General features: G+C 35.8%; 1 long non-coding RNA gene across 1 annotated transcript; it reads right to left on the reverse strand.

Annotated features, from left to right (window-relative positions):
- Positions 1–10,384: 10,384 nt before the first annotated feature.
- LOC140851778 (uncharacterized) lies at positions 10,385–11,490 on the reverse strand. Its single transcript, XR_012134525.1, has 2 exons — positions 11,027–11,490; positions 10,385–10,934 (listed from the first exon to the last, which is right to left on the reverse strand). It is a non-coding gene; the product is annotated as an uncharacterized lncRNA (long non-coding RNA).
- Positions 11,491–14,032: the final 2,542 nt, after the last annotated feature.

Genomic DNA, 14,032 nt, shown 5'->3' on the forward strand with positions numbered 1-14,032 from the left:
TAGTATCCAAGACAAAGTGATAAAAGAATGGTAATATTTTATTGTGAATGGTTTGATCCTATCATAAATCGGAGGATGAAAGTGCACAAACAATATGATATTGTTGAGATTCGACATAATAGAAGGTATCCAAAGTTTGATCCTTTCATTCTTCCCCAACATGTGGTGCAAGTGTATCATTTACCTTATCCTGGGAGGATAAGAGATAAGGTAGATTGGTGGGTGGTCATCAAGACAAGACCGGAGGTCGAGTAAATATGACCATATTTTGGAGCCTGCTTTCAAGATGAGGAGATGTCTCGAGTCAATGCAATAGATGATAATGAGCCCATTGAAAATTTATGAGACAGTGAGGGATTGTTTGAGGAGATTGATGCATATCTTGAAAGCATTATTGACGATGAAAAAAAGAAGATGAAGAGGAAGTTGAAGAAGAAGAAGAAGAAGAAGAAGAGGAAGAATATTTCACTAATGAAAATGATTCAGAAAGCAATGAAAAATATAAAGATGACAATGAGTAATTATGATATAAAATTTATGCTTCTAGATAATTTTTTTATTCTTTTTACCAATAATTATGATATAAAATTTATTTTATATTTAGGTTATTGTAATCAATACTTGATATTTGTTTTATTTTATATTTACATTATTGTGCATCTATAGATATCACCTTCAGATCGAGTTCATGAGAAAGAGAAGAAAAAATTATCTACTTCTCGATCAAAGAAGACTCGTGCAATCACCACAACCATCACAGATTTACCACCACCTTGACCACCATGGCCCCCCAGATGCTTCATTTGCCACCTTCTATCGCTGTCGCCTTCTTTCTCTCCCATTACACCACTCTCTTCCATCATGTTTTCTCCTTTCCCTCCTATTCTACCACATCCCCCTACTATGATCTTAGGGGTTTTTACTACTCAACTACCATATTTTGGTTCCATTCCTACCATTTTCACTACCCCACCCTCTTTCTCCACTATGCCACCATCATTTCCTCCATATCCATCATTTTAATTTCAATATCCAAATACCATGTCACACACACTTAGCCATACTTATAGCCCATCCTCTTCCCACACTGTAGTCCCATCTGGGTAGTCACTGCGTGTCCAATATATGCATATTTCTACCACTACAATTTCTAGTTAGAAGGGCTTGCATATACAGACATCCGAGAGGGCAATGTGTTGGGATTTCATGATTTCATACATGAAAAAATTTTAAAACGAATACGCAACAAAAATTTTAAAAATTCAGATTAAATCTAATTTAATCTAAGCGTGCATAAGATCAAATCTTAAAATCATAAAACAAGATCGACATATGTAAGATAGGATTCAAATATAGAAATCAAATAAAAAAAAATAAATAGAGAAGATCTAATCTTCATACCTTGGCATTGATCGATCTACACTGTAAACTGATGATCGTGGATATCTTCTGAAGATCCCTTGAAACTGCACAAGTGTCCGACCTCTAGGATATTCATACGAGACTTTGATCTGATCATAAGCTTCTTGATCTCACCGGGGAACACCCCCCATGATGTAGACATTCTACCATCAACATCAGACATAAAATCTGAATTGATGTATCCTCTCACTTCTAGCTTTGACTCTTCTCCAAAATTAAGAACAAATCCTTAGTTCTTCTCAAGTACTTAAGGATATTTTCACAGCAATCCAACGCTCCTAGCTGGATATAATTGATATTCACTTGTGACACTCACGGTATTGACTATATCAGTTCAAGTACATTACATGGTATATATCTATGTCCAAGAGGGTAGCAGACTCCTCTCTGAGATTTTTATGCTGAATTCTTTCAGCATCTACTTTCTGTACTTTATCTGTGAAAATACAAGCATCCAATTGCATCTATCTCTATAGATCTTTATATTCTCAGAATATAGGATGCTTGTTTTATATCTTTCATGAAGAATTCTATATACAACTATATTTTAATCGATGTCAGTATTGGACATTCTTATTGACCCTTTTGGAGATTCATAATTTCTCATTTGTGATCAAACAATTTGATCATATCATCGAGATGAATGTTCCAACTCTAAGATTATTGCAGATTTTGTGATCTCTTATTACAAGAAGTAAAATCTATAAGCTACTCTATAAAGAAATCTTCAAAAAATATCTAGTCGGAAAAGCTATTTTACATCCCTTTTTTGGAGTCGATATTTCACATCGCATCGTTGTAGGTTTTGAGATCATCTCTATGTTCCCTATCTTCCATGAGAAATAATTTTTCTCTACATCCTCTATTAAGCATACTCAAGTACCTTTCGAGAGGATGGAAGATCCTACTGTATGTACGAGGTGGAGGAGAAATATTCGTATACTGGCTCATCATGAATAGATTCTTTGGGTCCTTTGGCTCGCTGCTCTTCAGAGACACTCTCTTCGAGCTTAACTTTTCTTCCAATACTTCATCTTGGTTAAATAATTTTTCAAGAAGATAGCATGATTGGTCATAATCACATTATGATCCTTTCAGAAGAAAAGTAGTATCCCAAACTCTCTGAGGATATTCTTTGAAAGGAGCTTTATAGACATATCCTTTAACATATCCACCTACTACCCTTGACATATGTTGGACATCCTTGAATCTTGAAATAACCAAGATTCAGTTCTCACTATGCCATATCTCTACAGTATGGTAGGAACATATTTAGAGAGAATCCAATTTCATAGAAATAAAGTATGTCCCTAAAGAAACAAAAATAAATCAATGAAGTCCATCATGGATCGGATCATATCTCATATAGTCTCATGACTCTTTTTAATTATCTCGTTGAGCTGAGATGTACTAAGAGAGATCCAATATGAAACTATACCATTTTATGAGATAATCAAAAATTTTTTTTCTTTGATATTGCAACCTCAATCTGATCGAAGTATCTTTAAGAATTTTTTGATTTTCTTCTCTACTTTACATTTGAATTCTTCAAACTTTTCAAAAATTTAATATTTGTATCTCATATACTTACCCACGCCATGACTGATCATCGATAAAGATAATGAAGTAGAGATAACTTTCTTTGTTAGTAATCAAATAGGCTACACACATCAAATAGATACTAAGATAAGTATCTCAGTGATCCTTTTTCTCATCCCACAAGAGTAGCTGGATCATTTTTTCTCAAAGAGATGATGCACAAACTAGATATGACTCAACAATCAATGAGCTCAAAAGCTCACATTTTTCTAGTTTATTAATCATTTCTTCTCCTATATGACTTAGCCTAAGGTTCACATATACTTAAGGTTTATCTCAACTCTGGATCTCTCAGATCCAATGATATTCACTACTTGCTCAATTAAGTTCACAGATGCATCACCAGGTAAATAATAGAGATTGTCTCTAAGAACTAAATCCAAACGATAATCACAAAGGATAGATATCCATAGCTACAGCAGCAACTCTTACCTTATTGTCAATTATAAGGATTACTTTCTTAGCCCTCTACCTTTCCATAGACTCTATACTAAAGTACATAAAAAATACTAGAGTCTAAACTCAACTAGGGAGAAAAGAAAATCATAAGGATAGTTTTGAGCAACTTCGACAAGCCTACTCAAGATGTGTCCTTATTTCTTTAGGCTCTCCAGGTATATACCTCTGAACTTTTCAAGGTTCTTTTGTTAACAACATTTTGACCAATTCAGATAAGATACCAAAAAGGTTATTCATATGGTAGTTTATCATAAACTATCCATATAAATTAAAAAAAAGATTGCAAGATCAAATCCACAAGCAATTCCTTATGCATGAACATGTCGAGCCTTTTTAAGCTCCATAATATCATTGATCATTATCAAATAATGATCATAAACTGACTATCCATCACGCATCTTATGCGCTGTGTGACTCTGATCACCTCATAATACTTGTAGATGAATCAATATGTCATTAGCAATATACATATGCTCATGCATATGTTAGAGTTTATCTAACATGGACTTCAACATATAGCACCTATCTTTATTGTCACTGTCTATCCACTTATCAAGTATAGCTCGTTGATTTTGGGTTGAACAGGCTGTTAACATTAGAATAACCTGATAGAGAATATTACTTAAATTTTTCAAAATTAAAAATAATTTTTAGATTTGTGAGCCAGTCTAAGTAATTAATTTTGATTAAACGGTTGATATCTAGAATTTGAGCTAGAAGGTTGGAAGCTGACACAATAAACAATAAAGAGTAAAGATTCTAGTTAGATATTTATACTTATTTTATAATTTGCTCTAGAGATTTTTAGATGCAAAAAGACTATCACTATTTTATCAAATCTCACACACTCTTCGGGTAGAGAAACGAAAATTCTAATGCGACAACTGAATTTCTAATGGGTACTACCATCCCATCAATATCGTGCACCTCACCTAACAGTTATTGATAACATGAACATCGATGCATAGATAACTATTTGTCCAAATACTTTTCTAAGTATATTACAGTGACTTGATCTCTAATTTATGTTGGCTCATCTAACAGTTATTGCCCACACTCTTTAGTTAAATCAGACACACCATTCACAGCAGGTGTAAAGCCATCATTGGATCCTTCACCTAACAATTATTGGATCCAACTCCATCTTTACCCTGGAGTAACTCTTTGCTAACAGAGTGGTTGCGTGTTCCCGATGCAACTGAACTACTATGACCAGTCGAGAATAATCAACGTCGGTAGTACGTCCGCACATCTACAATGATGGAAGACCATTAGACTTAATATTAATGAAAAGATTTTGAGTTTAGATCTTATCTAATCAGTCATCACATGATTGATCTAATTGACATGGGCTAAACCAAATCGCCAAGCAACCATATTTAAGATTCTTATCTTCCAAATTGGTCAGATAAGTGGAGATTGGTGGGATCCCCCGTTACTTTTCTTAGACACCAATAAATTGATCAGATCAACGAATGAAATTAATTAAATAACCATCTTTTAATTACTTGTCTTAGGCATCAATTGATTAATTGATCCAAATAGGTTAGCTTAGGTGAATCAGATTCGAGTCATAAAGTCGAATTAGATCCTTAGATTAATCGATTCTACATATGGATATTAATTGATTTAATCAATAATAATTATATGATTTTAAGCTCTATTGACCTAATCCTAATCAATATTTGATTTGATTTGATCAACTGTTAAATCGATTTTGATACATTAAGTATAAAATTATGTCCTAATAATATAATATGTGTCAGTCAAGATTGACTTCTAGGACATACATCCAACACAACGTTAATTCCAAGTGGTTATGGATAAAACTATATAACATTTAGTTCATTACACTATTTTATTCAGTTGAAATGAATATATATGATTGTTTGATTATTGTTAATCTGTACAGTTTCAATGATGACCATATGGTGACCCGTGCTTTGATTGAAATCCTTAAGAGGAAGTATAACGATCCTTACTCTTCATAGAAAAAGATTCCAAAGAGGACACGAGATATGTGATTTCATGAGATTGAGGCAAGAATATTTTTAAGTTTATTAGGTGCCTTTATTTATTTTTATTTGATTTAAAATATCTATATATTTTATTGATATAGATTTTTTTTTTGTAAAAAAAATTTCAATGGCATCCAGAGGATAAGCAGCATATCCGAAGGAATTGAGAGCGTCGTGGTTCAAATCGTCTTATCGATATTTTTAACGAGGCCTGTGAAAATTGTGATTGCAAGCTAGATTAGATTGGGAAGGGTGTATGGCAGGAGCTGTTGAAATTTTGGGATAGTGATGAGTTCAAGGTCAGAAGTCAAAAGAACAAGAAGAATCACGCATTCGATTGCAGTGGATTGGGCTTTTCACTTCACACTAATGGTTCCATTAGCATTAATGACCATGTGATAAGATTGATATTAGTTTATTCTTTGTGATGTATTTTTTTATTTATTATTAATGCATATACATTCTTTATCCGCTTCATACTGTTAATTATATAATTTTGTTTTTAAAGTTGCTAATATTGTTTGTGTTCTAAAATTCAGATGCAGAAGTTGAATCAGATACCTACATTGGATGAGTTCTTCAGACACATCCATCAAGAAAAAAAGGATGGTAATCAATGGGTGAATAAGAGGGCAGAGATAGCATATGTAAGTATTCAAAAAACTCTACTTGAATTTATATATTTATACTATTTGTACATTTTATAACTCATTGTATCTAATATCTTTCGCAGACTAATTTTATACAAAAGTGGCAAGAAGTGCAATCAAGTTAGAGCTCGACTTGGGAGGATGGTGCAGAATCATCACAGCAGCAGCCTCATCCATCCATGATGCATGTATGAAAAAAGATAGTTGGAGTGAACAAGAGGCAAATTTATGGACTCAGATCACAGGCTAGCTTGATAACAGACTCCTCATCTTCTGACTGCATATCCTCATAAGTCCTTGAGTGGATTCAGGAGTGAGAGAAGATTTATGATATGTTTGAGACTGTATCTGCTCGAAATGAGGAGTTAGCTACTTAAAACAGTCAATTAGCAGCTCATAACAATGAATTAGCCATCCAAAACAGTAACTTATCTGCTCGTGTTTTCCATACGGAGAAGTTCATGCATCTTATGATGGAGAAGATGCAAGTCAATCCATCTATCTTAGCGCAACCTTCATCTATAGTTCCAGCGCCGCCTCCAGCTGCTACCCCTTCAAATGATGATGATTATGATGATGATTAGAAGGAGGAAGATGATCATTTATGATTTTTTTTTTTGCTATGATTGGGATGATGATGCATATCATACTTTTTTTTTCTGTTATAGACTTGAGTATAATGAGGATGATGATACTTGTGGATACTTTTTTTTTGTTATGAACTTGGATACGATGAGGATGATGATATTTGTGAAACTTTTATTTATGAACTTGGATATATGAGAAGGATGATGTTTGTGATGATTATAATTTTTTATTAGGATTAATATGCTATATTCATGAATATGAATTTGTTGCTATATGGATTATTTATATATGATCAGGTGTATATATAAAAAAAGATATTTTAGATTCTTTTTAATGATCAGATTTACATATTGCAATGAAATATTTTTTTCAGAAATATATTTTGTGAGGGATTATTTTTCCTCGAAAAGTTATTTTGCGAGGAATTATCCCCTTGAAAAATTATTTAGTGAGGGATAATTTCTTTGAAAATATAGAAAAGTCACTTAAAAATTCGAACAATCCCTCAAAAATTATTTGCCAAGGAAAAATTCCTCCACAAAATTTTTTGGGCAATTATTCCATGAAAATTTCCTCAGAAACTTAATTCTAAGAAAAATATCCCTCAAAAAATTCCTCGAAAAGAGATTTTTTTTTCTTTGGGTGAAAATTTTTTTGAGAAATAATCTCTCAAAAATTTTCTCAAAAAATTGATTTGCGAGAAAAAAGTTCAACCGAAAATCCCTCGATAACACTATCCTCGTAAAATCTTTCAAAAGGTTTCCCTAGGAACATCCCTTGAAAAAGCCGTTAGCGGATTTCTCTTGAAAAATCTCTTAGAAAGATTCTCTCGGAAGATCCCTCAAAAAGCTTCCCTTGAAAAATCCCTCGAAAAGCTTCTCTCAAAAAATTTTCCTCAAAAAATTTCTCGAAAAGTTTCCTTTGGAGAAATTTCCTCGAAAAATCCATTGGAAGTTTTCAAGAAAAAAAATTCTATCAAAAAATCCCTCGAAAAATAAATTCCCTTGGAAATATCCCTCTAAAAAAAATTTTTTTGAGAAGGATTTTTTGGACAACCTTATTTTTATTGAAAATCTATTGGAAATACAAATTTCTGATGGATTTTTTTTCTCTCGAAAAATCCCTCACAAATGGCCCTTTTTTTTTGGTAGTGTATCCATATTGAAAGCAACATACGAAAATCCGATAATAGTCTAAAATATAATTTTTGAAAATTTATATAGAAACCGATTTAACTGAGAATTTGGATCACCAATCTAACTTACATAAAATATATAATATAAAATATTAAAAAATATTTTATATTAAATACCATTATTTATTAATCATATCATAAATAAAAGGAGTCATAAATTATTTACTTTTCAAAGATTTTAGAAAAAAAAGATAATTAAATAAAATATGTCATAATATATTTAAAATTAAAATATTTTATAATATAAAAAATTTTAAATAAGTATAATAAATCATGATTTCATATTAGAGATTAATGTTGTCATCGTGGCAAAGTATGTAGTAGACAAATATCCAATAAATTTTAGATTCGATCCCTCTATAATTTATAAGATCTCCATTTCAATCCAGTCAAAATGAAGACAAATAGAGATGGCACAGTCATAATTCATAATACAAATATTTTATTTTAATGAATTATCTATAAAAATTTTAAAATCTTTTGTCATAAAAAAAATCATTATGAATACTTATCTTTAATGACTATTTTCATTTCATCACTAATCATATCATTTTATTGTGACCAAAAAAATTCTTTAAAAAAAAATTTAGCAATAAAATTAAATCCTCATTGAAACTTATTTTTAATCATTAATTTATTTTCAAATCATTATTTTTCAACTCTTGAACGATCTTTTCTTAATCTTTTATCATAAACATAATCGTCAACAACATTTATCTTTCATAATTATTTATATTTTATTATTAAATATAATATTTTTTCCTAATGATTTTATATTTTATTTATTAGAATTTTTAACCATGGCCATCCATAATAAAATATTTATGATTATTAAAAATTTAATAATAAAAATAAACATGGTCAATATTCTTATCATTAAAAATCTAAATTTTTATAGTGATCGTTGCGGCGGCACATGTTGCATTACCACAAGCATGGTTTTCATTTTTTAACAGTCAAGTAGAGATTTCTTGAGGGGGACAAGATAACAAGCCAGAGATTATCGATGAGCCATATATGTCCAACGATTGGGATGGAGGATAACTAGATGGATAGTCGCCTGCAATATCGATCTAGGATCCTCTATTGAGGTTTACAAAGTAAGAGACTTGGAGCCTCCACCGGATTTAGTAAACCATGTAGAGTGAGAGTAGAGAGAGAAAAGAAGAAAGGAGAGAATAGGGGGAAGAGGGAATAAAACTAAAAGAGGAAGATGGCCCGTGTTTCATCTAGGTGGAAGAAACTTGAAATGCAGATGACGGTGAAAAAGAATCCACCCTGACTCGGCCTGTGATGGAGGCCTTGATAGTAATATTGGCCATGGTGGTCAGCAATAAAGAAAGGATCAAGGGAACTATCGCTAGATCGGCTCAAAACAAGCAGAAGGATGGTACTGCCCAGCTTATCAACCGACGAAGACTCTAACTTTGGTTATGGGAGTGGCTGAGAGCTCGATTAGAGCTCCGGTAGGAGCCTTGGCCCCAAATCATAGTAGATCGTGTGGAAGAAAAATCAAACAAAAAAGCAAGAAAGAGGAACATGGAACAGAGCAGCCGATTCTTTAACGAAATTCGGTGATGAATCATTTCAATCCAGTTGGTAGTGGTAGGGCTTAGGACCAACAAAGGGAGAAGAAGAAAGAGCAACGGTTCTTACCTCGACTCCAATGACGATCTGATCTCCCTCTCCCTCTCTCTTCTGGTGGACTATGCTTGAGAGGAAAATAGGGAAGAAATCACTAGCGTTTTTGGCAGTGAAACAAGAAGCCCGTAAGATAGCACCACACCCAACCCCATCGAGACTAACCGCTACTCTCGTGGAGCTCCGTCCTAATCTGAGCAAACAAAATTTTGGCTCATATGTTTGCAATTAAGCATCTAATCCTGTCTAATTAATTAACTTTGCTCGAACGAACTTGAACTGGCCTTCTCAGATTAAGAAGTTCTGGAATTAGTTCGCGTTTGAGTTTAGATTGTCAGATTCATTATGAGGTTAGTTAAAACTCAGCCAGGATATTTTCCTTCTTCCTTTTTTTTTTTTTTTTGGTTGGGGGGATGGTGGGGGGGGGGGGGGAGGACATGTTATTCTTTATACGAACCGAATCATAATGAGTTGCAATCTTTTTCTCTTTATCTTTACCGGGGGATTAATTTTCCGGTCCAATCACAATGAGTTGCATCGTAGCTGTATCCTTGGCGCGGAAGAAGGGTTCACCTTCGATTGACATCGTAGCTGTTTCCGCTCACTTTACGAGCTGTGAGGCTGATGGAGACGGCAGTCGGAGCGTATTGACAGGTGTGCGACGGGTGATCCGACGGTGACTTCGCACGAAGGAACGTGAGTCCTTCTTTCGCGCGAAGGATGCAACCGCGATCCGTAGCTTCCCCGTAAACAAATAGCACTAGCGTCGCGAACTTGTATACATTCAGGACGAGCGAGCAGAGACAACAAACTTCAGGAATCGAAGAGCCTTATTTATTCGCCAATACCAGGTATACAAGGTAAACATAGATCCATACTGTGGTATCTCGTGCAATACATGATGGCTCAAGGTATTATATATATGATGGTAGCGGGAGGCCGGCAGTCGAATTAAATAGCTAATTGGATCCGACGACAACTTCGTTCCAGACTAGCTCACGCCCGCCGTTAACGTTGGTGGTTCGGTCTACCACCATAGCCAACCCCAAGACGGCGAGGATCGCCTCCGTAGCAGGCACCGACGTTGCCGCCTCCAGTTGCGCCACCACGGTAGACCGCGCCGATGTTGCCGTCGCCGCCTCCCGCGCTGGGATCGTAGAATGCGCCAAGGTTGTTGCTGCCCCAGACATCATAGCCATCATAGGTCGCGCCCTTGTTGTGGCCGCCTGATGCACCGTTCCCGTAGGCGGCGCCGGTGTTGTACCCACCTCTGGAGCCGTGCGAAAAGCTCGCACCGGTGTTGCAGCTGCCACCCCCACGGTCATATATGGCGCCGATGTTGTCCATCCAGTACGTATCCGTCTGTCGACAAAGAACAAATGCACAAGTTAGGAATATTAATTAATTTGCAGCTCGATCTTATCGTGAAAGAGACGACGCGCGGATGGGCTAACCATCTTTTCTTTTCTGATCGAGGTTGCAGGAAGTTGTGTATCTCCGAGTGGAGGAATGCCAGTGAGGTTGCACCCGGGTTTTGGCTCTAAATTTATGCACGCTTGTTAGAGCTCCTTCTCATTATCGAATATTACCCCACGTTCATGTCCGTCATCTTATGTTCCTTTTCTTTCAAAGATTTGTTTTGTTCGAACTTTTAGATCTTGCTTGGATCTCCCTACAGTTTATCAGCCTGATATGCTCTCGCAGGCCGGTGGAAAGTGTCGAGGAGAGGAAGACCGGGAATAAAAGACGTGTGGTCGGTCGGAAAGACCTAAATCCGGATCAATCCCAAGGCTCAGGACAAGGTTTCAAGTGCTAGACTGTGACGAAAAGAATAAGTGGTTTCAAGTGGAATCGATTATTAAACAGAAATTTAAAATATATGTATAAAAAGCTGATGGGTTCGTCAAACGGATGTCGTTTTTTTTACCAACTAATACATAAATTGCCATAAGAAAATTATTATGCATAAAAATGAAAGATATGAGCTAAACATCAAAATGATAAGCGCCACGTATAATGTGCGAAGATATGAATCAAATGAATATAATTAATATATAAATAAATCCAGATGGGCCACCCTCCCTCTTCATCAAAAATAAGGGAATGCTGATTCTCTTTTTTTTTTTTTTCCGAATAGAGTCCTATGCTACTGGCCACGACGAAAGTGGTGGATAAGATTCCTAAATAGTTGATACCAACGAAACTGGTGGATGAGATTCCTAAATAATTATCGATGCCACCATGCAACTTTTCTCTCTACCCTCAAATGATCTTGTTGGAGAATACCGACCGACCCCGCTCATGCCGACTTATAATCTGGCATACCCGACCGACCGGCCGACCGACCGACCGACCGGCCGACCGACCGATCACCGGACGTCATTACCGACCGATTAACGGACGTCATTACCGACCGATTAACGGCTCTCTGCCGACTGAGGATATGTCGGTCAGGCAGACCTTTTCCACTCTCCCGACCGACTACACCAGGGAGTCCGATGGCCGACTCTCGCCACATGCCCGACTGACCGTCGGAGGGACCCGAATCTCGACCCGACGCCACACAGCTGGCCACCGATCTAAGGTCGGTCGACTCCTCCGATCGCCGTACGGCTGCCAGAGACTGTCAGCCCTGACAGCAGCATGCGGCACTGCCGCCTAAGGGCATTATCCCATCTAGGGCATTGTCAACCCTAGTGATTTGACAGCCCCACGGCGATGTGACACTTTCACGGTGACTCTGACAGTCTACAGTGAGTTGACAATTCTTCAATTGTCTGCGCCATTAATGACGACGCCCTACTACGCTCCACTATATATATCGGGGAAGACTACAGTGCTACAGGCCCTTCGAAGCGACAGGCTCGCTCCCTCACTCTCTCATTGAGTTCTTTACTTTCTTCTCACTATTGCCTAGTCTCCTCTCTGACTTGACCGTCGGAGGGTCCCCGTCGGAGCCGCCTTCGATCAGTGCGAACTTTCTTTTGCAGGCGCTCGTTTTCGACGATCAGGCGACGAGGAGATTGGCCGCAACAGATCTTATCTTTCTAAAAGAGATTCACGTTACCACAATTTTTCTGCTTTCCTTAGCATTCTTGTCAGATCATTGAACAAGTTGCAAAATAGGTGGATAAGATTCCCCTTCTTAAGAGGGTGCCAGCAAGCCAAGCTCGTTCATCTTTATAGAATGTATTCTAAACCCTCATTAAAATGAGGGTTTGAAGTATTGCGATAAAAAGGTAAAGAGCCTCATGTTTATCTAGATGGAGTAGTACAAATATGACCAAATTGTGCATGTCGTCATGAAGATGAGTAAGAAATGTCCTAAATTTTTTTTCTTTTGTTTTGGGGCTCTTGTAACTCATTCTGAAATTACAAAGCATAATTAAAATATTTTTTTTGATAAAAAACATAATTAAAATAAATTGATAATGGATTTTTTTTGGATGCAAATAGTGGGTTTGAGCATTATTGGACTTGCAGGAAAGATCTCAGCAAGAGAGAAAAATCGATATTCATCAGCCTGGTATTCATCAGGGGTTATGATTGCCATACAATATTTTCGTTATGGTAGGAATCTTTGGATTCTATATAAATAGCCAGCCAAATTAAAGGTTTGTGGGCATATGTTTTTGAGATTTGAAAATTTTGAATACAAGGATTTTATTGCGCATGATCTCACAATATTACATCACCGATCCCATTGTTTTAACTTTTGGAACATTATAATCCAAACTCAAGGATCTTCAAATCTAGAACAATTAAATAGGACTCCAGATTAGATCACGTACTGAACCACTAACGTATAACTGAATGATCCAAACCAGCCCACAGGGATCCAACTCAATAACTTGATCGAGCCCTTCAATGAATTAATAATCCGGCTCATTAAGATTATATTTTAATGAAAACACAAAAGCTGAAGGGATTAGTAGGCTTTTTGAAAAGCATTCTCTTTATATATATATATATATATATGTGTGTGTGTGTGTGTGTCTATATATATATATATATATGTGTGTGTGTGTGTGTGTATAAAATTTTGCCTACTCCAGAGTGTGTGGCTTCAAAACCAATTGAGAGACGCACTGGTTGGAGAAGAAATAAAATACCTAAAAAAAAATTCCTAAGCGTTGGCTTGGAGCCTACAGTCAAGAAATATTGGTAATTTGAAATAAATAAATAAAGTTTGTAAACTGGCTGCATAAATAGTCTAATGCCTTGCCCACATATTTGATTAGGAATAGTTAGACTCTAAAATAAGAATAGGAACGAATGATTTCCATTTCAACTATTTGCTTGTGAAAAATTTTGTTCTCATTCCAATTTTAAGGAAAAATTAGAATATGCCCCAATCTTTTAAAAGCTAATCTCTAATTTCTCCTAGTATTCAAATCCTATTTTGATACCAATTCTGATTCCAATTTGAACTACAAATCAAAAGCATCGAGGGATATAGC

This window comes from Elaeis guineensis, chromosome 9 (genome assembly GCF_000442705.2).
Source record: "Elaeis guineensis isolate ETL-2024a chromosome 9, EG11, whole genome shotgun sequence".
Classification (NCBI taxonomy): domain Eukaryota; kingdom Viridiplantae; phylum Streptophyta; class Magnoliopsida; order Arecales; family Arecaceae; genus Elaeis; species Elaeis guineensis.